Genomic DNA, 25,974 nt, shown 5'->3' with positions numbered 1-25,974 from the left:
CAACCTTTAACTTACACCTCCGCTCCACCATCTCCTCTCCTCGCCATCCACCTCTCCACAACGCCGCGCGCAAACCCACCAGCCTCTCGCGCCGCCACCGCCGCCGCCGCCACCGGCTCCGCCGCGGCGGAGCGGGGCCGGTCCTCCGCGGCGCCGCTCCGCCCGCGCTGCGGGCGCGCCTTACCTGCGCGGGGGCCGCGGGGCCGGGGCCGGGCCGGGGCAGGCGCGGCTGCCGGGGCTGCCTCTGCCGCTCGCCGGCGGAGCGGAGCGGGCGCTGCTGCGGGTGCGCGGCGGCGGCGGCGGCGGCGGCGGGCGGGGGCGGCCGCCGGGAGCGGGGGGCGGCACCGCCGCGTGACGCCGCCGCGCCCGTCTGCCCGCCGGGGGCGGTGCCGTGCGCGCTGCGGACCCCGCCCCAGCCCAGCCCAGCCCAGCCCAGCCCAGCCCGCCCGGCACCGGCACCGGCACCGGCACCGCCGCTGCCACCGCCGCGGCACCGGGACGCGGCGGGCACGGGTGGAGGCTGGGCCGAGCGGGACCGGGGTGAACCGAGGCCGGGGAGAGGGGCGCTCACGCTGCTGCCGTCTGACGGCTGGGGAGGGTCGGCGGGCTCGAATGGGCAGAGGGAGAGGTGGTGCGATACGGCGAGAGCCCAGAGGGAGCTGCCGGCTTCCCGGGCAAAGCTCTTCTTTTTTCTTTGCATGGGGTTTGGGGGAGTCTTTTGTTGGTGGCTTGTTTTAGTTTGGAGAGGGTTGGTTGATTGGTTGGTTGGTGATGTGGGTGTTTTGGTGGTATTACTGCTACTACTACTAATTATCATCATCATCTTTATTATCATTATATCATCTTTTTTTTTACGCCCTGGAACTGAAGTTTGCTGAATTCTGCACAGCCTGTGGGAAAATGGAGGTATAATCTCATGAGGAGAGCACACCCAAGGACCAGGTCTACCACAAGTACAGGAGAAATGCTTGGGAAAGCCATTTCCCAGTGTCAAACCTGCATAACTCTGTGTTGTCTCCAAATGGTGGCCAACTGTTAGAGAAATTCCAAGCTTCTCAAAATCATTTTGTTTAATAGCATGGAAAGCATTTGGTTATGCCAAACCTTTTCTCTATCAGTTGGCCTTCTAACTTACTACCTGTGGACTACAGAAAGGTGATGAACTGATTGTAAGGGGCTTGCATGAAGCCTCAGCTAAGGTCCTGGCAACTTTTGAACACACAGAGTGATGTTTGTTACACCAAGAGTCAGAAGAGCACTCCACTATGGGGCATGACACAGTTTTTTGAGAATGCTCTATGCAATTGTATTTTTTCATATCTGGGATGTGAACATAGCAACTTAGTTTTGAACTGAAACTTCAGAAATAAGTGTAAATAAAAAGCCTTTCTCCCATTTCAGTCCCAGAGGAGTTAGCTTTATGTTTTTTTTTTTCCTTGAAGAAATGGATTTCCTCACAGATGACAAGTTTGATGAGGTAACCAAGCAACATGTTAAGTAACGAGAAGAAAAGCTTCCTAGATATGCAATGTATCTTCAGTGCTTACAGCATAATCAGACATCTTTTTTGTTCAGCCAACAGATACCCACATCCAGTTAATTTCAAACAGAGTGAGGATTTCTCTTGACAATTCTAGCAGACTTGACCTCTTCAAGCAGAGCAAGGAGCAAATATATCTTCTGCTATGAAAAGCAGATAAATTGTAGGTTGCAACATGATAAGTGATGCACATTATTAAAGAAGCAAAACTGTAACTTGATACTAGTATTTAGTATATATATAATATTTTTTAACTATGGCTTTATTTTTATTAGGCTCACAGTGAGCACAAGGTAAAATTTCATATGCTCTTAGATGGGGAATGTCTAAGCCCAAGGCCAATCCACCCTAAATGTGCTGGCACAGTGGGTGTCCTGGCACAGGTGGGTGATTCTTCCACCTTTAAAGTGAAGGACATCTCAGTTATTCCAGCAATAGCCAGAGGATGCTCATGTTTCTCTAGAAAGAAGCCTGCCACAGTGAGAGGAGGGCTGGCAAGAGCTTACACAAAAATAAAACAACAAGATGTTAAGTGAGCCAGGAAGATACAGGAAGATTTAAGGGAAAAATACAATTTCCTTAATTTAATAGTGCTTTTTTGTTGATTTTTAGAAAAATATATTACTTTTGTCATTGTCAGCAATTGTTGCAGCATATGGTGTCATAGTTGATTCATTTTGAAGCAGCACAAAAAAAAATAAAAAAGAAGAAAACAACAACAACAAAAAAGTGATTTCCATACCATTTCTGTAGGTTTTTCAGCTTGACAAATATATGATATATCTTGATATGATATATCAAGAAGCACGTGGCCTTACAGAAACCTGGCTGTCTTCTGCATAAATTAACATTCTGTGTTATACCAAAATATTTATAGCTTTGGAAAAGTAAAGAGAAAAAAGCAGCAATGATCTTCTTGAAAACAAACCAATCATATTTTCTGTCAGGGAGAATGCAGTGCATTATCCAACTTGCAAGTTCGAGACCTTTTGGAGGAATGTGTATTGTCAGAACAAAGTGCCTTTGAAGTACATATGTGAAATTGTCCAACAGTTGTAATTTTAAATAAGAGATCTTTTGGCAAGCTGCAGTGACTGCTGGAGCTGTCTCTGAGGCATGCTCATGCAATTGCCATGGCTGTCAGAGCTAATAAGAAAGGAAGGAACCAGTCAAGGCGCTGCAGAAGAAATAAGAATTATTCTGCTGAGAAATAAAACACCAAAAACCCACAACAACAACAAACCCCCACAAAACCAGCAAAACCCACATTTTTTTTACTTTACCCAAAGTAAAGCTGCTTCTGGAGAACACTGGCTATCTGGGCAGGCAGGAGAAGGTTATAAAAAGGGAGAAAGTTATTTCTGGGGCTGAAGACAGCAGGAATTGTTTTAAAGATTTAGGAGAGAGAAAACCTATTTCTTTGCTGAAATGGTCTAGGATGTGGACCAATGCTCGGGAGTGGTGGATTTTGGGGGCACATCAAAGCTCTGTTCTGGTTATAATCCTGTGACATATGCCTGACATATTTCTCTGCTTTGAAACTATCATCAGTAATCCTTCTATACCAAATCAAATCTTTGAGAAGAGCTTCAGATGCACTAGAAATTTGACCCTTTGCATGTGTGAATGAAAGTGGTTTTTTGGAGGACAGTCAGTAACACTTTTTTAACAATTCGGTAGCATCTTTTGAACTTGGTCCAGAATGAGGAGCAAATGGGACAAGGTAGATGTGCAGCAGAACTGAGGGAGATATATGTAATTGTCTGTATCTGCATATAGGTAGTGAGGTTTAAAGAGATGTGGAGAAAAAAAGATATAATTTCTGCCTGTTAACTGCTGTATTACTCAGCTGCGGATGAATCAAGTAAGAGCAAATCTAAAATAAGAAGAAACTTAGAAGATACCTGCCTTGGAAAAAGTCAGTGTGTTACATGGGTAACATGCTACATGTTACATGTTATCTTGGTTGCTCAATTCAAACTATTTAGGGAAAATTTTGAAGTACTTTAAGAACTTAAAGGAGAGAATCAAATCTGTATAGTTCAACAAAATTAATTGCAGAAAATAATGAAGTACAGTACTGGAGGTATTTGACTGAGACACGTTTGAAATTAGAAAATGGAACAGAGAGGCAACTCTGGATTTGATAGTTTCTCTAGATAATGAGTTTTTGGAGCTAGCTTATGCCTAACTTTGGAGGATTAAGGTGTTAAAAACTTGCTTAATACCAATTCTGAATGGATAAATAATAAAGTACAGGAACATACTTATGATGATTTAAAATACTTATTGACCTTCTACTCAGTACTGGAATTTAATCTGCTATTGCAGAAGGTATCAGCTTTATTTAGTGATGTAATGTTCTAGTCATGAAGAGAAGACTGAAAACTTATGCAGTTATAGGCGGCTTTGTGGGTCCAAAAGTAGTTTTATCCAAGGAAAGCAAACATGGTAAGAAAATGCATAAACGCATCTGAGGATCAGAAGATATTTGTGGACTTTTGGTAAATAAAAAATATCAGCTGACCACAAACCAGTTCAAGGCTTACACATTTCTCCCAGGAAATAACTGCTTTCTTGTATTTACTGTAATAGTGACAACTTAACATGAACATGTTCAAGAAAATTAATTGTAATCTCAATTTGATCCCCCAGATGAAAATCTTGGGATGATTCAGAGATTAATTTGGATGCCTGTTTTTTTTCTTTTTTCCTTGGCTTTGGAGTTTCATTGCAGGAAATTGCTTACAACACTAGAAAAACAGAGCAGTTTAATAGTTCAAAGCATAAAAATGGTATTTACATGTGTATGAAACATCTATGTGACTTTGAATTAAATTTCTATTACTGATCCAGAATTGCATATCCAACCTGTTGGTTTGGGGTTTTTTTTCATTAAATGAGAAACTTGATGTGTGAAGATATATTCCTGTAACACAATGATCATATATTATAGTGTGGAGAATACAGGAGCTACCAAATCCTCAAATATCCTTAAAGTGCATTTGAAAAGACACCATTAATGACAAAACCCTATAGTTTGCTGGCTCTAACTCTCAGAGCTGAAGGTGTAGTACACTTTCACACAAGGCTTGGCTGATGGGAACAGCAGTACACATTGCCAGGAGAAATCTGTAATGAAATACCCCATGATAGGTCTTCTGAGTGTACAAAATCTCATTTATCAGCCAGCCCTCTTGAGGAATCTTCAGTAGCCTTCAGAGTGGATATAGTATGGCACACGTAGCAATGGTTTGCTCACTGAAGCTCCATGTAGAAAGTCAAAGTGATGCAAAATGTTCTTCTCAATATATATGTTTGGATTTGGCAAATGGTATTGATTAGCTGGACAAAGCATGGTAAAACAGAGAATTTATAAGTCAACTGGCTTCCAAAGCACATTTGGTTTGATATTAACTCTTAACAAGAAGGTGAATGCAGAATTTTCTTTATAGAAGAGCTTGTAAGGATTAATATGGACATCACTACTGTGATTTTAAAAAAACTGTAAATTTCATATTAATAATCTTATTAATTTCAAAAGAAGCCCCCATGTTCATATCTCAAAAAATGGTCATTTTTCTCTACTCTCTATGCAGTAATATGGCATAACATATATAAAATATTTATGCAAGCAGCAGATACATCTCAAAAGCCATCCTTGTAGATTTGCATTTAAGAATAATACACGTAAACATTGCAAGTAATGCCTTTGACTGCAAAAATATAAGGAAATAATGAGTTTAGAATACATAGGTCTTCTTTAGTTCAAATGTTTACTTTTTAATGTTTTACAGCAATTTTTAAGCAGGAAAGTACAGGCAATCTCAGATAAGAAGAAGAATTGGAGAGAGCAACAAACTGTTGTGTGTTGTCATTGAGTGAGCAACAGTCACTAAAGGAACTTGGAAGTTCATTTCATCCCAGAACCATCTGTGAAATCACTTCTGTGTAAGAAAGCCCACCACAGGCAGACATGGGCTGGATATTTCTTAGCAGTCCTCAATAGTTTGCTTCATATTTCTTTCAAAGTTCTTAACATTTAACAGGCTTTTATAAATGTTTCTCATAAATTTTCCCATAATTCCTTTTAAAAATCCCACTAAATTAATACTCCTAGCTAATTGGCGTAATTTATGCGGAATTTATGTGAATTCCATTTGTGTGTAATTTGTATAAATTTCCGTGAAACTCATTCATCATCATCATCATTCACCATGTTCCTCATTCTCTTTGCTGGGATCACAGAGCTGCCTGGGTACATCAGTATGTTCATGACCCCAAGTGTTAGGAGAGTTTCTGGGTAGTCTCTGCAGTGTGGGCTCCGAGTGAAAAACAAACTCCTGTCCAAAGCCCCCAAATCTGCAAAACAATGAATAGCAAGGCTGGCAGAACAATGTGACGTTCTAGTGTCATTTAGCAGCGTGCCCAAATCATTGAATCATTGCTGTAGTATGCAAATGAGCAGAAGCAATCAAAAAAAATTCACTTTGTCGCAGCTGCAGGGTTGGGTTTTAGCCGGGAATTTCCCTCGAAGGTGCTGAATCCCCTCAGCTCCTACTCTCTGCTAATGTGGGCGGAGGGTACAGGGAGAAACTCGTCCCATTCTGAATCAAGCTCTTTGAGAACTTCCAGAAAATCTCTGATTATAATAATTTGTTTTATAATGTGTCACTCTACAGTTATGAAAAATGAGTATACTTGCTGTAATTCAAGTATTCTACAAATACTTAGCTGTACTAAAAGTGTGCCAAGTATACTAAAAATATATTACTTTCCACAAGGATATAATTTCCTAGTAATCAGAAGATGTACTCTGATTCAAAAATTGCTGTAATTGTTAATGTTGGCGAGAATTCCTAAGGCATTAAAGCAGAGGAATCTTTGTGGTGTGAAGCTGCAGATAGGTAGTTGAGATCATCAGTGTTTAAACCATAAATGATGCACCTGCTGGAGAGACTCATTGAGGGAATACTTCAGTGTGCCAGATTGATGGTATTTTTACACTTCAGGGCAGCTTTATTGTTGGGCTCCTGAGTTGAAGAAACCTTTCAATGAGAGTTACCCTTTCCAGGAATTGTTGTATTAATTGCTATTAGTTTAAAAGCTTGATTCAGTTTATTTTTATTTAGTCCCCACAATCTGTCTTGAGAGTCCTTAGTGTTGTCATCGCTTCTTAATAGTTCAGGAGTTTGTAACATGTTGCAGAATTACTACAGGAGGCAAGGAGGAAAGGAAATTTAAATGAAAGACAGATTGGATGGCAGCAAAGAAGACAGGTGGGGGATTCAAGATACTGTACATGAAGTGCTAAAAAAAAAAAAAAAAAAAAAGCAATAATTTTTGTGGTAAATAAAGAGAGGAATGAAGAAAAATAAGAAACACCTAATGAAAAATACCAAAATTTGTGTCCTCAAGGTGTATGTTGGAGACAGAAGCAAACCAAAACCAGAACAAGTTGTGTTTAGTGGTGTTAGGATCATGCCACGGTCAGAAATGCTGTGAGAGTAGATCTGAGCTATTGGGAGAACTCTCTGTGGCTCCTGTGCCTGCCTGACACACATGATCTGTGGCACAGCAGGATTTTTCAGGACTGATGGCAGCACCCGTGGTGCTTCTAAGGTAAATTTGACTTTCCCTTGCTATGAAGTAAGGTAATTCTTGTGGTCTTGTCAGAGGGGAAAAGTCACAAAAGACTTTATAATATTATTTCCCTCTTGTTCTGCAGCAAACCTACTCACTTTTAGATTTAAACAAACAAAAAACCCCTTCAGAATCCAGGGCAGCCTATTCTTTCACCCCAGGAAACTACTTTTTCTACTCAAAATAAATTTATTCAAACTTTTTTTGTAGTATCTGGAAGGTTTGTGTCTCTTTCTGAGAAAGTCTTCTCTGATGTCAGAGCGTGTATTTCATTTGTGTTTTTAAACTGCCAAATTACTGTTTGTTTTGTGTTATCTTTCTGTTTTTCCTGTTGTTGTTTCAACTTTTTGCCTTCCTCTGACACATTCAGTATATCGTTACTTTTTTTACTCTTGTTCTTTCTCATGATTCTGTCCAACCATTTTGCGACTGCAGCCTCTGCTGACTACTGCTTTTGATTTAGCTGTACGTTTGTGCAAAAAAAATACCATAGCTACCAAAGCAGTAGAAAAACACAGAGATTTTACAGAGACTTATATAGTAGCCGGAGAAAAGGTCAAGATACTGCATATTTTTAATAACAGACTGAAGTCCTCTCTCATGTATTTGATAAACTCTTGTTTTGCTGGATGCATTGCAAGACAAAATTTTTTACTTTCTAGCCAGGTAACCCCATACTGATCAACCCAAAATAATCTGAAGATGGTTTTAAAGGTCCGAATTGAACTGTGAGTACTATTTAATAGTTGTTCCCTACTAGTAATCATTCATTTTCATGGATTTAGTGTGCTGTTTCAATGATTCGTGTTCATGTTTTCTCCAAATTATTTTATATTTTATTCTTTGTACATCTTCTCACTAAAAAAAACTTCTCTGGCTGTAGTGACCACTGGAAAAGTGCCTTCATCTTCTACTGATTGTGTTTATTGCAAGTTATTTCAACTTACATAGAAGGATTTAACATGACAAATGATGAAAAGTAATACAAATATTGCACCTTTATTTTTGAGGTGTAGGTACAGGCTGAATCACGTTCAGTTATGTCTGAAGCAAATTGGAAGATATCAATTGCTCCCCAACCATCATACAAAAGACAATATCTAGCTTTAGTTCTTTAATTATGAGCTAATCTTATAGCAATGTCTCCAAGTGGATGGATCATCAGCATTTGACAATTCCAAAGTGTTGCTGGGTCAGAAAAAGTAGTTCTAGCCCTGCAGACAGTGGTATTTCCATGGTTATGTTGGTTATAGACAAGGGACCTGGATTGGAGTACCTCAAGGCTTTGATCCTATAATTTAGCAAATGCAGGACTCCAGCAGGGCTTCCCTCTGGTTCTGAGTGCTTATATTGATTCTTATATATTCAATGACTTAATGCTACAGGCAAAGAAGCACACAGATTTTCCTGATGTTTGCAGGTTTCAGGATGTTAAAATTATGCAAATTGAGCAGTTTGCCCAAAAAGCAAATTAGCATTGTGCACCTGTAGCAAGCATAATATGTGTATCCCCACGAAGGTATGAACATTCAGCACATTTTTATCTCATTAGCACTCCAGGGGTAGCAGTGACTTAATTCTTTGCTGTTGCAAGCTCTGTAGCTGTTACCCACAGACATTTTACAGTTGTCCATAAAACACATTCAGCAAAAACAAACATAAATTTTATGAAAAGTATTGAGAAGCCAGGGTAATGATTCTTTTATAGAGGGAATGACTCCGCTCAGGGTATAAAACTTTTGGCATCCTTATTCTGGGAGGCCTAAAAAGAAATGCCAGTCCCAGAACTGGGCTGCCTGGCTCTTCAACACTGCAGATTTGGAAACAGATCCCTCCTACCTGGAATGTAGAATCATAGAGCACCTGTTTGGACCACGTGAGGTTGCATTTTGGAAAGGAAGACAAGGATGAAAAAACCTGGTAAGAACGTGATCCAAATCCCTCAGAAATTAACTTCACTGTGACATGGTGCAGTATGATGGAAGGGAATGTAAAATCCCACCTGTGTATGAGGTTCTCTTGGTTTGTGACTGATTTATTTTTGGACAAAGTGTTGGACAAATCTCCACAAAGAGTTAATCACTGATATAAGGAATAAAAACCATGGAGTTACCCAATTTTTCTCATATGGTTAAATCAAACAAGACTGAAAATTTTGCAGTTCCCTGTTAGATTTTTGAAAAGTCTTGTTTTGAAATCTGTATTTTAATTGCCCTTTAATTGTCTTATTATATGAGTAATAATCCTTCAAGACAGCTTAATTTTTGTTTCCTGTTAATCGCTAAAAATGTCCACTTTGTATTGAGAATGCGTTTTTTGTTCCCTGAGTTGTCCTCCTCCTGTTCTTGTTCTTTATTTTTGTTTCATTCATGTTTATTTTAAGAGTTTTATACTTTTAATGAGTTATTTTATTTGGTAAATTTTATACAATATGCTGTGTTGAACATTTCTCTCAGTCCACAAATGTCCGTGTAGATGGGATGGGTACTTCTGAGTAACAGCAGAACTTTTCAATCTTTTGAATAGACACAAATATATTGTTAAAACATTTCAAAATTCAGATATAGCCACAAGATATAACCGCATTAAGCACATAAATGAGTGTGGCTCATGAAGCTGCATCAGCATTTTCCTCCTTTACTGTTGAAGGGTTAGTTGGATGACAAATCTCAGAACAGTTATTGACACAAATCTGAAGGTGCCTTCTCAACCTGCTATTCAGAAAAGCCATCAGTTTTTGAGAGGCTGGACAGAAGATTTAATGGAGTGCAATACTGGGAAATAACATAATACCAATATTATAATACTATGTGACCTCATCTAAGACACTTGCTGAAGTATTTATCTCAAAGAATATTGTCACACTTCAGGACAGCTTCAGGACTAGGAGAGGAGAATCAATGACAATGCTGAGACACCACAAGATTTCTTATAAAAACTGAGAGGACCAAGATTTCCTTTATGAAGAAGTACTTCAACACATGAGCAAAAAACAACCTCTGCCAATGAATCTCAAACCTGCAGAATAGTCAAAAACATAAGAGATCAGAAGCTGGTGTTTCTTCTCACGTATAATGAGAAAGGTACTGTGTGAAACTGAAAATAAGCTGATTCAAATTGTGTTGGAGAATTCTCTTTCATACAGAACATTACTGAACTATTAAACACATTTGTACAGGTTGCTACTGAGGTCAAATACTAAGAAAAATCTCACAAAGATTTGACTTTTTGAAATATTCATAATGATCATTGACAACATGTGTTTGAGAATTGGTAATTTCGAGATCCAGCATTATATTCTTAGGAATTTTATTGGGATGTCGTAGTTGTAATATGCAATCCTTCTGTCTTCCTTTGATGCATCTCCAACTGACCATTGTGAGAGGCAGCCTGCCAAATTAAAAGAACATTAATTCCCTTCCAGTAGGGAGCTCAGAAAGACCTTTTCCACACAAAACTAGATGTGAGAGTGTGTCTTATTCCTTCCACGGGTTTTCTTCCCTTCCAGTGTAGTTATGTTGCTGCACCATTTTGTAGCTAGAGGTACATCTGTTCTGCCCATGCCAAAGTTAGCCAGCTGTGTGCCAGCCATTAGCATAGCACTACATGTGAGTTTATGAACCTTACTGGGTTTTCTTTTCTTGATTAGTATTCCAACAGCTCTTAATCAGCAGCAGGTTGACAACTGAGGGATGCATGACATCATTCTCTGCTTTCTCCTCCTTGTGTGGCTGCAGTGCAGCCCTTATGCAGACCTTTAGTGACTGGCCCAGTAATCAAGTGTAGCCTACTTAAATTTGTAGTGTCCACAAGCAGATGTGGATTTGAACATCTTAATTTTGATATTTTACTTGTCCAATCAGGTGTCTGCGAGGAGTATAGCATCCTCATTACTTGCCATTATTTTCAAGCCTGTGGTATTTTTATCTCTCCGTCTGATCGCAAGAATATTTTCACAAAAATATTTGGTGTTACTGTTCAACAAGTGAAAGGTGTGAGCATCAATAAGTCTTATTCAGGAATGATGTTTTAAAAGGATATATTCATAGTTGCAAATATTGCCTGTAGTATTCATCCTGCTCAGCTCATAGCAGACAACTGATTTAGGGATTTGGGGAAAAGACTTCTGATGTGGCATCTTTTTTACTTACATAATTAGGAACAGGCAGCTACTGTTTGCAGTAGCAGAGCTTAAAGATTATTAATACATCCATTCTCCCTTCTTTGCATTTGAAAGAATTTATCACTCATTAGTACATTGTCAAAGACAGGATTATGTCTTGGTCCTTTGTGCACTCACAGGGAAACCCCTGCCAACTCTCTTAGTTGCTGCCAGGAAGCCAGTGAATAGAAAATAATTTAGGTTTTTTAGAAGCATAGAAAAATAACAAGGGTTTTCTTTAAAAGCAGCGTCTTTAAGCATAGGAGATGAAGCTATGATCCTGGGCAGTACAAGGCCTGTGCACACCTGCCAAGGCTGTGGCTGGGGAATCTCATTGTCCCTCCCAAGAGAATAATGAATTTTTTCCATGCCCTCTTTACTGTGACCTCATGCTGCAAATTGAGTAGTTAACATAAATAACTTTTACTGGAGTTTAGATATTGAACCTCTGTTAGCACAGGATGTACTGACAGCATCCTCAAGAGTGTGAACCAAAGGTCCCAAAGCTGTTTCAGGGGCATTTCCATTGCTTTACAGTAGTCAGTGAGCACATGACAAGTTCCCTTGAACAATTTTTCAGCATTGGGTTTATTATGCACCCTTTCATTTTCCTCACAAAATTATTCTCAACACCTTGCCATCACTAAAGCGTATAACAGTTTAATAGTACAGCACCAGTAACAAGGTAAATCAGTCTAACAAATATTCCTTATGGCTTAAATTATACAACACAGGGTCCCCATGGAATGTAAGTGAAGCTGTGTCAAGGATTTTCTCTTGCATAAATACTGACATTTTTCCCCACTTACATGATTTGCTCAAAGGCTGTGTTACATAGTAAACATTATGTGATGGTTGTGGAGTGAGCACAAATGCCATTTTGTAGGAGAGGAAAATATTCTCCATTGGCATGTTTTGTTGAAATAGGTGAGAAAAACTTAAAAGCCAAATTTAGTAGTAGGACTTAAGGACAATTACTTAGCATGATGCATAGGTTAATGGCAGCTACATGGTCACTTCCTTGCACATCACATTGAATTATTACCCTTTTTTTTTTGTCTGGAAACGTAATTAGTCTGTGATGGATGGGAGACTAAATTCAGCACTTGGGGTCAAGCCACACCTTATAATGGAATAGCTTGCAGAGACTTTCTGCATTTTGAAACATTAATTTGCATCCAGTCTATATCATATCTTTCTGGCCTTCCAGGCCATGTAAACTTAGAAAGCCACAGACCATCCTCATAAGAGCTGACACTACCCCTGCATCTCCTCTCCTCCTGCCGCTTTTACCCATCTGTTTTGCCACTGAGTTTTGTAAGGTAATCCAGGATAGAAACAATGTCCCTTCTACTTTTTATTAAATAACGCTTTCTATTTTTAGGACCTTGACATTGAACTAGTAGTAATCAATACATGTCTCTAGCAGAGATAAGAGAATAATGAAAATAAATGTTCTCTAACATTTGTTTGAACATGATTTAATGACATACTTCACTAATATTTCGATCTGAAGTAGACTGAAAATTTTCTGATAAAATATACTGGAAATATGCTAATTTTTTGGATTTGAAATAATGTAGAAAAGTATTTATTAATTCTAGAAAGGTTTCAGGTAAAAGTGACTTGTTTGATGGTAAAGTCTCTGATTATCCGTGACCCAACAGAGAGGGAACTTTAAAACCTGATGTTTTTATTATGACTATGACATTTTAACACAGACATGCTTTATGAAAGTATTAAAAGCATTCAATTTTGTTTCAGTGCAAAATGAAAACAAATACTGAACGCTTGGGAGTTTATGTGAAATATGAAATGCCAGCTTTCTTTTTATATTCTTTTACTCTTGGTATTTTTCAGGGCATGTTTTTATCAGGATTTTCATGTAACATGAAATTCTTCATCATTCAGAGAGTTAAACAGAAGAGTTATGCAATATTTAAACCTTATTTAAGACTGTGAAATAAGGAGGAGGTGAAAGATACACATTGTAAAGGCAAAGTGTTATGCCTAGGCATAAAGATTAATTTTACCTAGAAAAGTGCTGGGTATTTATTTTCAGACAAAAATGCAGTCGGGAATTTTAGCGATGATTTATTCCAAACACAGAATTTTCTGCTTAAATGGAGAGCCTGGACTCTGTGTCCAGATAATGAAGAAACATAAGCTTATTCAGGAGAGGCTGAGAGCAGCCCTTGTGTGCCTTTGCCACGGTGGTGGCTTGGCCAAGCTGTCTCCAGGGCCAGCCTGTCACACACCATGGACAGCGTGAGCTGCAAATGCAGAGCACTTGACACAAAAGCAGTCGGGAAGCCTTCTGTACATTGGTGTATTTCCATCCTGATCCTTCCTAACAAAGAATATGAGCTTCACTTGACTTCTTCTTGCCAAATAGACCAGTCGAGATGAATGGTTTTGTTCATCACTACACAGAATTTAAAAATAATTACAGAAGGAGTGTAAAAGCGTTTCTGACAAAAAATATAGGCATTTTTAATATCGGAAGATTTTTCTGCTTTACCCTACAGAGCATGTGAATTTCCTTTGATGGTTTTTTGGTTGGTTTTGCTATTATTTTAACTGTGGACTCTTAGCTTGCTAGGGTATCTACATTCCTGGAGTGTAACAGAGAAGCTCACAGCTACTTCAAAGAAAAATTGAAGAACATGCAAATCTTATTTTATTAGTAAAATCTAACAGCACATTTAAATGTATGGCTCTACTAAAGTGATAATACTTGCTTTTTTATTAGTGTTAGGGAGCCCTGGGACTTGTAAGGGTTGGCAGTGTCCTCAGGGCCTTGGCAATTTGCATACATTATTTGTATTTTGAAAAACTATCATTGCTCAGTTTTGCCAAGGAGTTCTGAAGAATTCACATGTTGGTTTCTATTCTTAGGTGCCTTCTTTCCCTAAACAAACCAAACAAGCCACCTAACAACAGTCAGAGGAGCATCTGGGAAATAAAGTGGAACAACTCTATAGGTAAGTATATGTTCTGCTCAAATGAACACTGCTCAAATGAGCATGCATATTTAAAGAAAGCCCTTGCCATGAAGACAGAAATGACATTTGCATAATGATTTTACTTCTGCTGCATGATTTACTGTATAAATCTTTAATTTGATGTGAAATCCAATGTACCACAAATAAACAAAAACCCTTTCACATTTATTTATATAATTACATTTTACCCTCATAGATGAATTTTTACCACCTCCAGCGCCCTGGTTACTCCTGCATATTTTGAAATATGAAGTAGCTTTGTTTCCTAGTTTTTGTTTCCCTTCAAACTGTCCATAGTCTAGGTTAATCAATATTAAAATCCCTTGAACCATACACAAATTTCTTTCTCGTTTCAGGTTTGTTCTTTTTTTTTTTTAATTCTCATTTTGCATATTGCCTAAGTATTTCTAATAAATGAAACAGATAAATGGTTTATAATCCTAATAAATTGTGTTTGAGAAAGATTAATTTTCTGCACACTCACCACAGAATTTGCAAGGCAGCACCACCAGTCCCAGGGCAGGCAGGCCATGGCTGCTCTCCAACAGTGGAGTTATTCAGGTGTCATCTGCTTTTCCACCTTTGCTTTTTACATCATATCAGCACACCTCCAGGGACAAAAATTTCAGAGGAATCTGAATTCCTTTGGAGAAAAATGACCATAAAACTTTTAGAGATGTGCACAAAAATTATTAAAGGATAAAAAAAGGTATAATCTACTAAGCTTCTTCTGAGGAAATTTAAGGAGCATTCTAAGCCTTTATTCAGACTCAGTCTAATGAAGACACTGGCCTGGCTATCACCAGCACTGGGGATAAAATTGCTCTTTTACAGAATCAGCCTTTTGCAGAAGTTCACAAACAGATGGTGGATAACAAACTCCTTAGTCCTGTTGCAGAACTTTACCAGATAATTTTTAGAGACTTGCGTTTTTTGTTGCTATTGTTCCATTCATGGAAATGAGAACACAAATTGTTTATGTGGGGGGAAAAAAATTCTGTTTACTGCAATTACTGGAGACTATGAGAAATGAGAATTTCCCAAGGGAGATCAAAGGTAACAACTGCATTTTTTATATTTATAATTCATTTCCTGCATCTTCCTTTACACATGGGATAAATCAACCTTGGGAGCTGGTAGCAGCAGGGCACCCTTTTCTTGCATATTCATGCATGCATTCATCAGTGGTGTTATGGTTGGGAGTGGGAAGGAATCAGGCTGTGTTTATTCCTGATCCCTTTATGTTGCAAAAAGTAGTTTTGACTCACTTCATAGTCCAGCCCTAATATTGTTTAGCTGGAGAATGGAGTTAAGGCCCACAGAAGAAAAAGAAATGTGTTATTATATGTTTGCTGTCCAGAAAGTGTGATATTTCTGCATAACAGCACTTGCTATCAGTAACATCCATTGTCTCCATTTATTTCTACTAATATGAATTTTGCCTGGAATTATGGTTAGAGTTTTTGAAAAGGGCTGGATAAAAGTGAAAATCACCGACTGATGGCAAAGGAACTCCGTGTTTCTGCCTTTTGCTTCTCTTGTTGGCTTGCTTTAAAGGCAGGCACCAGAATAATTCAGACAAGTGACTTTCTATAAGATGAATTCCTGAGGAGTAGGAAGGAACCAAGAACCTGTCCAGTTTTCTTCAGCAACAAGAATTCATTTGAAAACCATGTTGATAGTTCTGAGAAAATTCCTAGTTATTCTCACTTGGCAAGCCATGCTATTAATGCTTTTACCAGCAACTCCTTCAGAGTTTCACTACCAGAGTGTTTCTGTGTTTCTGAATAGTTTGATGTTGCTTTCTGCAAGGAAAGTTTTCAGTTTCGAGATGCTCAGAGTTTCTGTAAGCATCTTCTGTCAAGAAAAAAGGAATATATGCCTGCACTATAATAGAGCTGTTGTTACTGTTCTGTGATTATAGATGGTTTCTTAGTATTTACAAAGCTAGGTCTTCTCAGAGTTATGAGGAGTGGCTCCAGCCTTGCTTAACTGAGTTTTTAGAGCCCACTTTGGTGAGAGAAGCATGCTGTTTCCATTTAAATGTGTAGCTTGATGTCAAACCAGTCAGGTTAGGGGTCTAAGCAGGAAGCATGTATCCCTAAACAAGTATATCTATTCTTTTGTAAGTTTATGAATCTTTTAATTACCATTTTTTCATTAAAAAATGAGTTGTTTGAATATTCTCCTGTTTCTTGTAATTGTTTAATAATTATTTTAAAAATAGAAATACCTTTTTGTTTTGTTTTTTGGGGGTTTTTGTTTGTTTGTTTTTGTAACAAAGAACGTGCTTGGTCCGTTTGCAATGTTCCCTGTAAATTTACATTGCTACATAAGTGTTTATGAGAAAAAGCAAGAGCAGGCTTGGTTTAGGCCCACACAAATGCAGAAAGACCAGCTGCACTCTTCAGAAAGCACAGGTAGCTCATGAACTCTCCTTCAGTCAAGACTGATGAATTTATCAGCACATGTGAGGTGGTGTGGGAGCTTCACTGGTGGAAAATAACATAGCAGGAGAAGGAGAGTTGCTGAGCAGGGTGCCTTGGTTCAGGTGCTGATTACTCAAGGTGTTGCATTAGTTAAATCTTCATCCAGGTAGATGACCATCTGAGGTGCTGTCTCTCATGTTGCTCTTGAAATAGTTAATTCAAAACTCTGAAACATTCATCTCCTCTGGTGGTTTAAAGAAAATTGAGTGTAGATTAGCAAATAAGGTGTGTACTAAGAATGTAGTAGTCTCAAGAAAATCCTCCATTTTCTTCAGGATGAGAGAATTAATGTTTTGAAAAGTCACAAAGGGTTTTATATTACTCTTTTTCTATGAAATAAATGCATCTTTAAATGTTCATGTAAAATGTGTTTGCTATTTTAACACAGTGCTGATAATATGGGAAAAGGAAAAAAATACTTATGTTTTCCTGAAACTTCTGTCTTGAACTCTTTCAGTCACCCAGTGCACAGCTGAGAATCAAACACAGAATTCTATGACTGTGAAAGTGGAAAAGGATGAAGCTATTTTGAACTCCTGTTTAAGTGTCTTTTTGCAAAGTGACACAGATGTGCACTGAGGGACAGCATGAAGTCACAGAGGGTATCTGTGAAGGAGCAGGATCATGGCACCTTCACACAGAAATGTATTTTATATCATAATTTCTGCTGTAGTTTCAGGGTATTTTATAGAGACCAGAGATGAACTTCATCTCATTTTATCTTTAAACATCCATAATCACCTTCAATTAATCACCCTAAATTCCCTTTACAATAAATTGAGAATGAAACATTGGTAACATTGCTCCAGGCATGGCAGTCAAAGAACATATGCAAAGCAAGGTTTGTAGGTTTAGGCAATAAATTTCATTAAGGGAACTAAAAGTCTTACAAGAAGTACACCTAACTTCCAGGGGAAAATGTGTATCCTCAAATCTAATATAGAAGCAGCAGCCTTGAAAAGTAAAACAAAATTTGGCCCTGCTAGTCCTTCTGAAGAAAAAATGTGCAGTTTGAACCAAAATAATATCCATGGGCAATGTGGTGTCAAAGCTGATCTACCCTGTTTTAGATGTGTTTCAGGGTGAGATGCATTAAACCCAGGACATCATTAATTGCAATGACTGGATCCACAATTAGGGAAGATATTATTGGAGCATTCAGAGAAACAGATGAGTGCCATCCTAAAATGAAATTAATTTTTGAGGCACTGTTCTGATATTTTTCAAGATGGCTATTTCCTTCCACTTGGAGATTTCCAATGCTGCTATGGAAGTTATTATGGAGATAAATCCTGCCCCAAACATACTCAGTAAAGTATTTACTAGGAATTTTAATAAAACAAATTTTAACTGATTTCTATAGAAAATCACTGTAGTACTTCTCTCTGATAGATGATGCTAGCATTATGGGAACCATAGAATCTGTCATAGGGTCAAGAAATAATACAATAAGAAAAAGACTTGTCTAGGATCCAGAAGAGACAGTGTCTGCAAAACTGCCTTGAGAGCTTGGAGAAGAAACAGCTGGGAAAATTCCCCCCAAAAGGAAAGATTCTTATGTGGTTTTGGTGACAACAACCTTCATTGCTCTTTTTGATTATATTGTAATTTAAAGGTTTTGTCCTAAGTCCACTGGGTAGATTTTCCTAAGTATTCAGGCACTTGAAGATGCAAGTAAGTCCCTCAGCTCTTATTTCATTGTGAGTGGAAACATCATACTGACTGATGGTTTTTGTTCTTAAGTGTCTAAAATTCTTAAAAAACTTTCTTGGAAATTCTGCCCATCCAGATACTCAGTCTGCAGAGGAGTATTGCAATTCAGCTTTCCTCAGGAAATTAAGATTATATGACTGTGGAACTGAGGCCTGAACATATGCAGCTGCTGAAAACCAGGTACTTCACACTTCACTTTCAAATTTTGGCTGCAGTTCAGAAAAGCACTTTAATACATGCTTGAATCCCATTAAAACTTCAATGAAAGTTAAATGTGTTCTTAAGTGTGATCCTTAATAAGAGCAGTCCTTTCCTGGAGCCTTTCAGTTGGAAAAGCAACCTGGACAACAGGAGAGGGAAAACACCAACAAAAGCTTTTGAAAGAAAACAGTCTCTTTGAATGGTTTTCAATTTGTCACTGTAATCTGCATGTAAAAATGGCAACAAGGTGTGTTTTCCATGAGTTTTCAAAAATTTCTGTTGACATCAGTAATTTCTATATGGAAAAGCTGAATTTCTGAGAGAAAAATATTTTCTGTTGACCCTAAAAAGTATGTAATTTGGTTTTGTTGTGGTGGTAAGAGATATATATTTTTGCCCAGTGTGCTTCTCTCTTTACCTCATGTATAGCTATATTTTTATTTAATTGACAGTGTACTCAAGTTACGAATTTTATTCATTCAAGTATTTGAATAGTGCAAGCCAGAGACAGGTTAAAGCTCAGTAAGACCAACATGAATCAAAGTCTTGGCTCTCCTAAAACTTTCAGACATTTGCAAATGGAAGAAGGTTGTCCCCTCAGCTGAAAGGGCTGCCCATTTGCATATTTGGAAAGGTTGTGGTGGCCCAGACAAAAATTAATGCTGAGTGAGGGTGTTCATTTGCTTGAAATTTGCTGTTTCCCAGAGGAATTACATTCTTTTACTGTTAATGTCTTTTTGTTGCTGTGAGCTCCATCTCTGTTCTTACAGAACTGAAGCAGTAACTTCTGTTTTCACTGAGGGCTTGAACTGACATTTGATTTTATACATTGGGCAGTGGATGCCCCAAGAAAGAGCCCTGGATTTACAGCTTTCCCATGGCACAAATTGTAGTCTAATATCCTTTAATTTGTTTGCTTTCCTAGAGGAGAAAAACAAAATGTACAAAATATGTTAAAACTAACAAAGTCTCAGGAAAAAACTCCTTCACAGCTTCTGCAATGCTGATATAAGAAATTGATTCGGCTGGTGTAAATCCGTGACCTCTGCGAGGGCTCCGACTGACTGCCTGTGTCATTACTCGATTTCCAATGGAAAGAGGGCATGACAAGAACTATTTGCAGCCATTTCCAGTCACTGCTTATGATAGCTCTAACCCTGGGGTCGGGGATTAGTGTGTTTGGCAGTTTAATTCATTGACTATCTGGCCCCAACTCTAGGAAGAAGGGAAGCACGGGAAAGGCAGAGAGGCAGCACAATTCCAAGCAGAAGAATTCAATGCTTGTGACACAGTCAGGTATCCTTTCAGATGGACAAAATAAATTCAGAGACATTTTCTGTGTTGTAGACTGATGACTTGTCACAAAGGGTAGGTGGCCTAATGGTTACTTAATGTCTATGTCTTTGCTAAATTTTCTACCCTGCCTTGGTATGTTTATACATCAGCTGTGGGTGTGTGTTTCAGGCTTTGTACTAATTACTCATACTATTTTTGTGTTTTAATAGAAGTTGTAACCCAGTGTTCTAACAAAACATTTCAGCATCCAAATCATGCTTTGGTTTGGTGACATAATAAAAAATAAAAACCAACCAAAATCATTAAACATTTTTCACCCCCCAAAGATTTATGCCATATCTTGGTTAAGGAGTGCCAACCCATGCAGGGTAGTTATGTATTCCCTAAACACTGAATATGTGGCTTCAGAAATTTTTTTGGCTTTGCTTTCCACAAGTAAAATACATCATCCAAGTAGTTTATGTCCTTTTCCTCCTGATACTGTAATCTCCTTGAATGTAAAAGAAATCTTGATTTTGATTTGTATTTGCTTCATGGTTCATTCACTCAGCCATCCAGATCTGTCATATACAGTAATCTATATTTGTTGTTGGAATCATTAACTTGCATAAGATAGAGAAGATTCTGGATATGCAACACTTACACAACCAAAAAATTCAATACAGGAAAAAATTAAAGTCTGAGAAATAAAATTCCACTATAAACAATCCTGATAATATACATTCCTGACAGGTGCTATGGGGTAAATACAAGCCTTGCTAGTTGTAGTCATTTATTGAAGGATCCTCCTCTGATTTATGTATAGAAATAAAATAACTATAAAATATAATAACTATAAAATGATGCCTTGTGTATACTATACACACACTGTATCATTACACATATGTATTCCTAACCAAGGACTGCAAAATTGATCAGTTTAAGGTACACTTTGAATAAATTAAAAATACTCTATCAAACAATGTGATTTTAGATTAGGATGGTAAGAAATTACAGTCTAATGTTACAGTTGTACTTTTAATCTTCTTTCTTTAATTATGTGTTAATGAGTTTTGCCAGCATAGCTGAAAAGACTGAGCGACACAGTCATAAGGATAAAAAAGAATTCTAAAGAGAGGTTTTGTCCTGCAAGAAAATCAGTATGTGATCATAGATCGAAGTATAGAGTGCATATACCTCCAAAATTTTGCCACTGAAGGCTATGAGTTCCAAAACTGCCTCACTTCTTTATTCACTTGAGTTTAAAATATGGAATTTATATTTTAAAAATTAAGAACTTTTATCTTGCAGTGAGCTAGAAGTTCTCAGCTCTCCTCTGTTGAGGCCAGATATTTAGAGTCTCATCTGGACACCCATTTCTTTGTGCTTTTTTTTTTTAATTTCAGTATATAATTTTCCTCCTTTCATCACTTTCTTCCTCCTATATTCCTTATATTCTTCTGGCCTTCTTGCTGATAGCCATCTCCTGGCTGGCCATAGGAATTTCCTTGGTTTCTGAGGAATTTCTTTTCACTGGAAGCAAACCTTGTTCAAATACATTTCTAATGCCCGTGCTATTGTGAGCTTAAGTAGAAAGATGTCACCACACCTGGATTGCTGTAGCGTCCGACTGGTTCTTATCCATGCTGGTCTTTGGAGTTGGGGATCCCAAAGTTATTCCTTTGAAGGTATCATTTTTATACAGTCCATGTCCTGGGTATCCCTGGGGTGCAAATGCCACTCCCATAACTTAAGACAAGGCAAATAGAATGTGCTGGGTGTTCTGCTCCCTCTCAGAAATTGCTTTTTAAAAATTCTTCATTTTCTACAGAATTTGAAATTTAAAAACCACTAAGGACAGATGTGTAAGGAAAGCAGTTGCCTTATTAGTTTAGAGCATTTAGAATAACCATGAAAAATTAAAGAGCCATTTTAAACAAAAAATGTAAAAATAAAAATCTTTATATTCAAAGAGGAAGCATCTTAGTGGTGGAGAATATTTGTTAGATAAGTTTAAAAGCTTTCTTTCCAGTTAGAGAAATTTTAACTGCATAAAAAGATATATGGTGTCATTTCTTTCAGAGCAAAGCTCAGAGTGTAATAACATTAACAATTTGCTCACTTTTTAACTGCATGTTAATTAGTGGGAATTTAGTGAGCTGCACAGAAATTAAATTCTCAGAAAATATTTTAACAGCCAGTAGTCTTTGTAGCTGTGGATTACAGCATTATATTTTAGAGGTTACACTTAAAGCCATTTTCTCTGTTTTTCTTGGTTTGTTTTTTTGTTTGCAGAAAGTTATAGCAATGTTTCATAGAAGAGTTTTAGTATGATCTGAAAAAGCCCTAAAATACTTCAGTTTTATATCAGACCTGTAAGTTATGGCCTTATAATGGCACATTGAAAAAATGTGCTCTTGAATGCACAAAAAAAATAGTAGGGTTTGCATGTCTTTTAGGAATTTGCTCCATACCGTCAGACCAGGTCAAGTCATTTATTACTGTACAGTTGCACACAACCTTTTAGCCCATATTCAGTCAAGATATTGACACACTTTGTACATTCTATGTCCGCTGGGATAAAAAAAACAGTGGCATCCCATTGCTGCCATGGCTTGTCTCCATGGAATGAGGGTTTCCAGTGGCTCAGCTCATTTACAGACCTAAGAGCTTTTTTGCACTTTAAGCTCAGAAATGTCAACAATGGGTAAATCTAACATCTGGGACCTTTTTGCTTCCACTGTGAGAGTCACTGTGGTGCTTAGAAATGAGCATTCAGCAAAGTATACACACTCTCTGGAAATTAATATCATAAATACTAAATTGGGCAAAAAAGTGTAATTTTACTTAAAGATACTTGTATAAAGGTTTAAATTATACAGAAAAGTGCTTGGTGAAGTACAGTGCACTTGACGTGTTTTATTGTTTTAATATGTTTTTAATAGTACATTTTTACCATTTTTCTTCTTATTCACCAAGTTATTATTAGGTAACTGCAATTAATAATTTAAAGGGGCTTATTCTGGCTTTTAGTACATTTATATGAGTCCCATGGCAGTAATGAGAGTTTAAAACATACAGCATACCCTTTTATCTGGGTTGTAACATTAATCTTGTGGCATTGCCCATAGAATTTTAGATAGGAATTTTCCATGTTAGCTTTGCATTTCTCCTGTGTATGTTTTGGGGTTTGTAATCCTTTTCCTCAGATAGAAATTATGATCTCAAGAGGATGGGCTACATCAGCTTTTTCTCTCTGAAATTTTCCTGTGTTTCTCCCTCTGGTTCATTTCCCAGAACTGGCAGAGCTGGATCCTGGGCACACTGGCTTCCAGAACCTGCGGACACTATGGAACTCCAAATCACCCCAATACATCTTGCAGTGGCACCAAAGGGAAGGAAGGCTTTATCTACCCAGCCCTTAGGAGATCTGCCTGAGTTTGGCCTCAACTTCACAACCCCAGTGGTTCAAAAAAACTTCAGTTGATGCTGAAAAATGTGTGAAGAATTTATGTTTAAAAGCAGAGCACTCAAATATGAGCTGTCTCTGCAGCTTCAGTCTGGCTGTCCAGTTAGCTCACTTCTAATTAAATTTGAAATGTGGGTCAGCTTTGTGACTGTGAGGACAATGAAGGAGTTTAGGTTTGTGTTCTTGTTCCGAATTGAAGTGACAGAACCAGCATTGCTTAAATTACAAATTAGGGTTTCTTTCCTATTCAGTGGCTGAATTCAGCCTCATTCTTTAATCTTTTACACACATATTATTTTTGCCTAGCATAATAGCTGCACTGCATGTTTAGTCTTGTGTGCAAGAGATACACACAGATGAATCTTGTGGTCAAATGTAAAGGTCATATGGGACTCAGGTTCTCAGGGAAATTATAACTTCTGCTGCCACCACACACCACATACATACCTTTTGTGGATGTTTCATTCCTTGGAAACTACACAATCAAGAGGTGATAATCCTATACTGCTTGCACCTACAGTAGATCTGAGAATTGTTATAGTGTTTCAGGAAGACACTTTGTGAAGTTTTATCTTGTGATTCCCTAAAGATTAAAGATCCTATTGTGATTTTATATGACTGAGTAGTAAAAACAGGCTATACAACAGAAACATTTTATAATATCATCCTCTATCAATATTTGGACAATCTTCAGGCCACACTAGCAATTTTTATGGTAGCCCCAGATGTCAGATCTTTTCACGGCTCAGAGATAAAAGTCTTATTTTTTGATCTTCTTTTCTCTCTTTTCACAACATCTCACTAGCAGGACTTCAAGTACTTTATTCCCAGAAAATAAAACCAAAACATCACAGGGTACTCCTGTATTTCTTTTGCCTTTTAACAGTATACATGGCAAGGAGCAGTGGATAGATTGTAAATCCTGGTAAATAATGAAAATATATGCTGGTTTGAAGCTTGCAAACAAATTCAGTATTAATAAAATGTTAATATTTGTTCTGAACATATGGCCAGCTTCCCTTTTCTGTGAATTTACAGGTTTCAGGAATATCCTATGCTCTCCATGGAACAGAATAATGGCTTAATTGTTCTTGCAAATGACAGCTTTACTTGGCTGTGAGTTTATAAGGCAGTAAATTTGCCTCATAACTTGCAGTGTTTACCCAACACATCTCTATGATGCTGTGAACTATTTAGTATTAAGCGTGTGAAGGGAAGTGAAATGATCATATAGGCACTCAAAGGAGTCTTATTATAAGGAAAAAAACTATTCTTCCAGTGGTGTCTTTTTGGTCTCTCATTCTCTTCCTAGTTCCTTTCAAATACAGGTCCACTGATGTCAGTATCCTTACAGTGATGCAAGAGGTCAGATGGAGATGGCTGAATAGCTTGTATAACCAAGAAATATTTAATTTAATCTATAGGCTAGGTACTTTTAGTCATACATGGAGATGATACTCAAAGAAAGATTGAATTAATCTGAATGACTGTTCTAAATTGTTCTGAATAACTATCAAACCAAATCACAGATATATATATATATATATATATATATATATATAAAAACAAGGATTCCCCTGAATGAAAGAGCCTTAGAGATCAAATATTTTCTGAAAGAGAAATGATGCCTTTTATTTTGTTTATTTTACCTCTAAATGGAAAAAATGTAAATGTAAATGATTTCTCACACTTGTAACATTGAAAATGCTTATCCATTGTTGTTTTTAGGCTGTTTTTATAATGGTTGCAAATATGCACTATTGTACATAACATCAGTGGCAATAATTTAATGGGCTGGTACCTAAGTTCTGTGAAAATAGACATCTGTTCTCAGATTAATTAATTGTATGCAATGCATTGTGTGTGCTGCATGGTTAGTCACTCTCAGTGGTCCTAGTGTATGCTAATGGTAAATAAAGTATGTAAATCCATCCTGTGAAGTCTGGTTTCCCCTTGATATATACAAGCAATGACTCCTAACACTTGTGTGAGCTAAGCTTGTGTTACATGGCAAATAAATAGTTCAATGACAAGGAAGTCCTCATTGTCAGTAAAGCAGTTTTGCATGAGAGCAAACAAACCAGTAAAATCAAAATAAAACCACTTCCCCTTTTAAATGCTTTAATCTTTCAGTCATATTTTTCCCCACACCCCAGTTCCTGTACATTGGTATAGATACTGCAGATACATTCCTGGAACAGTAACCAGATGTGAATATTATCAGTGCTCTGCATGAAGATAAGAAGAAGTGTAGTTTTCATCATTTCTTCATTCGCATCTGTTGTCATTCCAGTGCCTGAAACAGACTGGTCATAGGAATTTCAGAAACCTGTTTCACACCATATTTATTATTATTTTTCTAGAGCTCCTATCATTTAAGTGGTGTCTCTAGGAACTTAAAAGAAGTTAGACAGTCAAGTCTCTTTAAAAATGTTGCATTGCCTGTTTAAGTATGATATTCAGGGAGGTTAAGCATT

General features: G+C 37.7%; 1 long non-coding RNA gene across 2 annotated transcripts; it reads left to right on the top strand.

Moving 5' to 3' along the window:
* The first annotated feature begins 556 nt into the window (after positions 1-556).
* Positions 557-25,428, top strand: LOC148224189 (uncharacterized). 2 transcript variants are annotated; one of them, XR_015802155.1, is made up of 7 exons: positions 557-906; positions 5,338-5,491; positions 7,846-7,911; positions 10,054-10,266; positions 14,244-14,329; positions 18,629-18,732; positions 23,326-25,428. It is a non-coding gene; the product is annotated as an uncharacterized LOC148224189 (long non-coding RNA). The 2 variants fall into 2 exon arrangements; XR_015802154.1 differs by lacking the exon at positions 10,054-10,266.
* The last annotated feature ends 546 nt before the right edge of the window (positions 25,429-25,974 follow it).

The sequence above is a fragment of the Sturnus vulgaris genome, chromosome 3 (genome assembly GCF_052056855.1).
Source record: "Sturnus vulgaris isolate bStuVul1 chromosome 3, bStuVul1.hap1, whole genome shotgun sequence".
Lineage (NCBI taxonomy): Eukaryota > Metazoa > Chordata > Aves > Passeriformes > Sturnidae > Sturnus > Sturnus vulgaris.
Note: the sequence above shows the minus strand (reverse complement) of the source record. Positions and strands in the feature narration are given on the sequence as shown.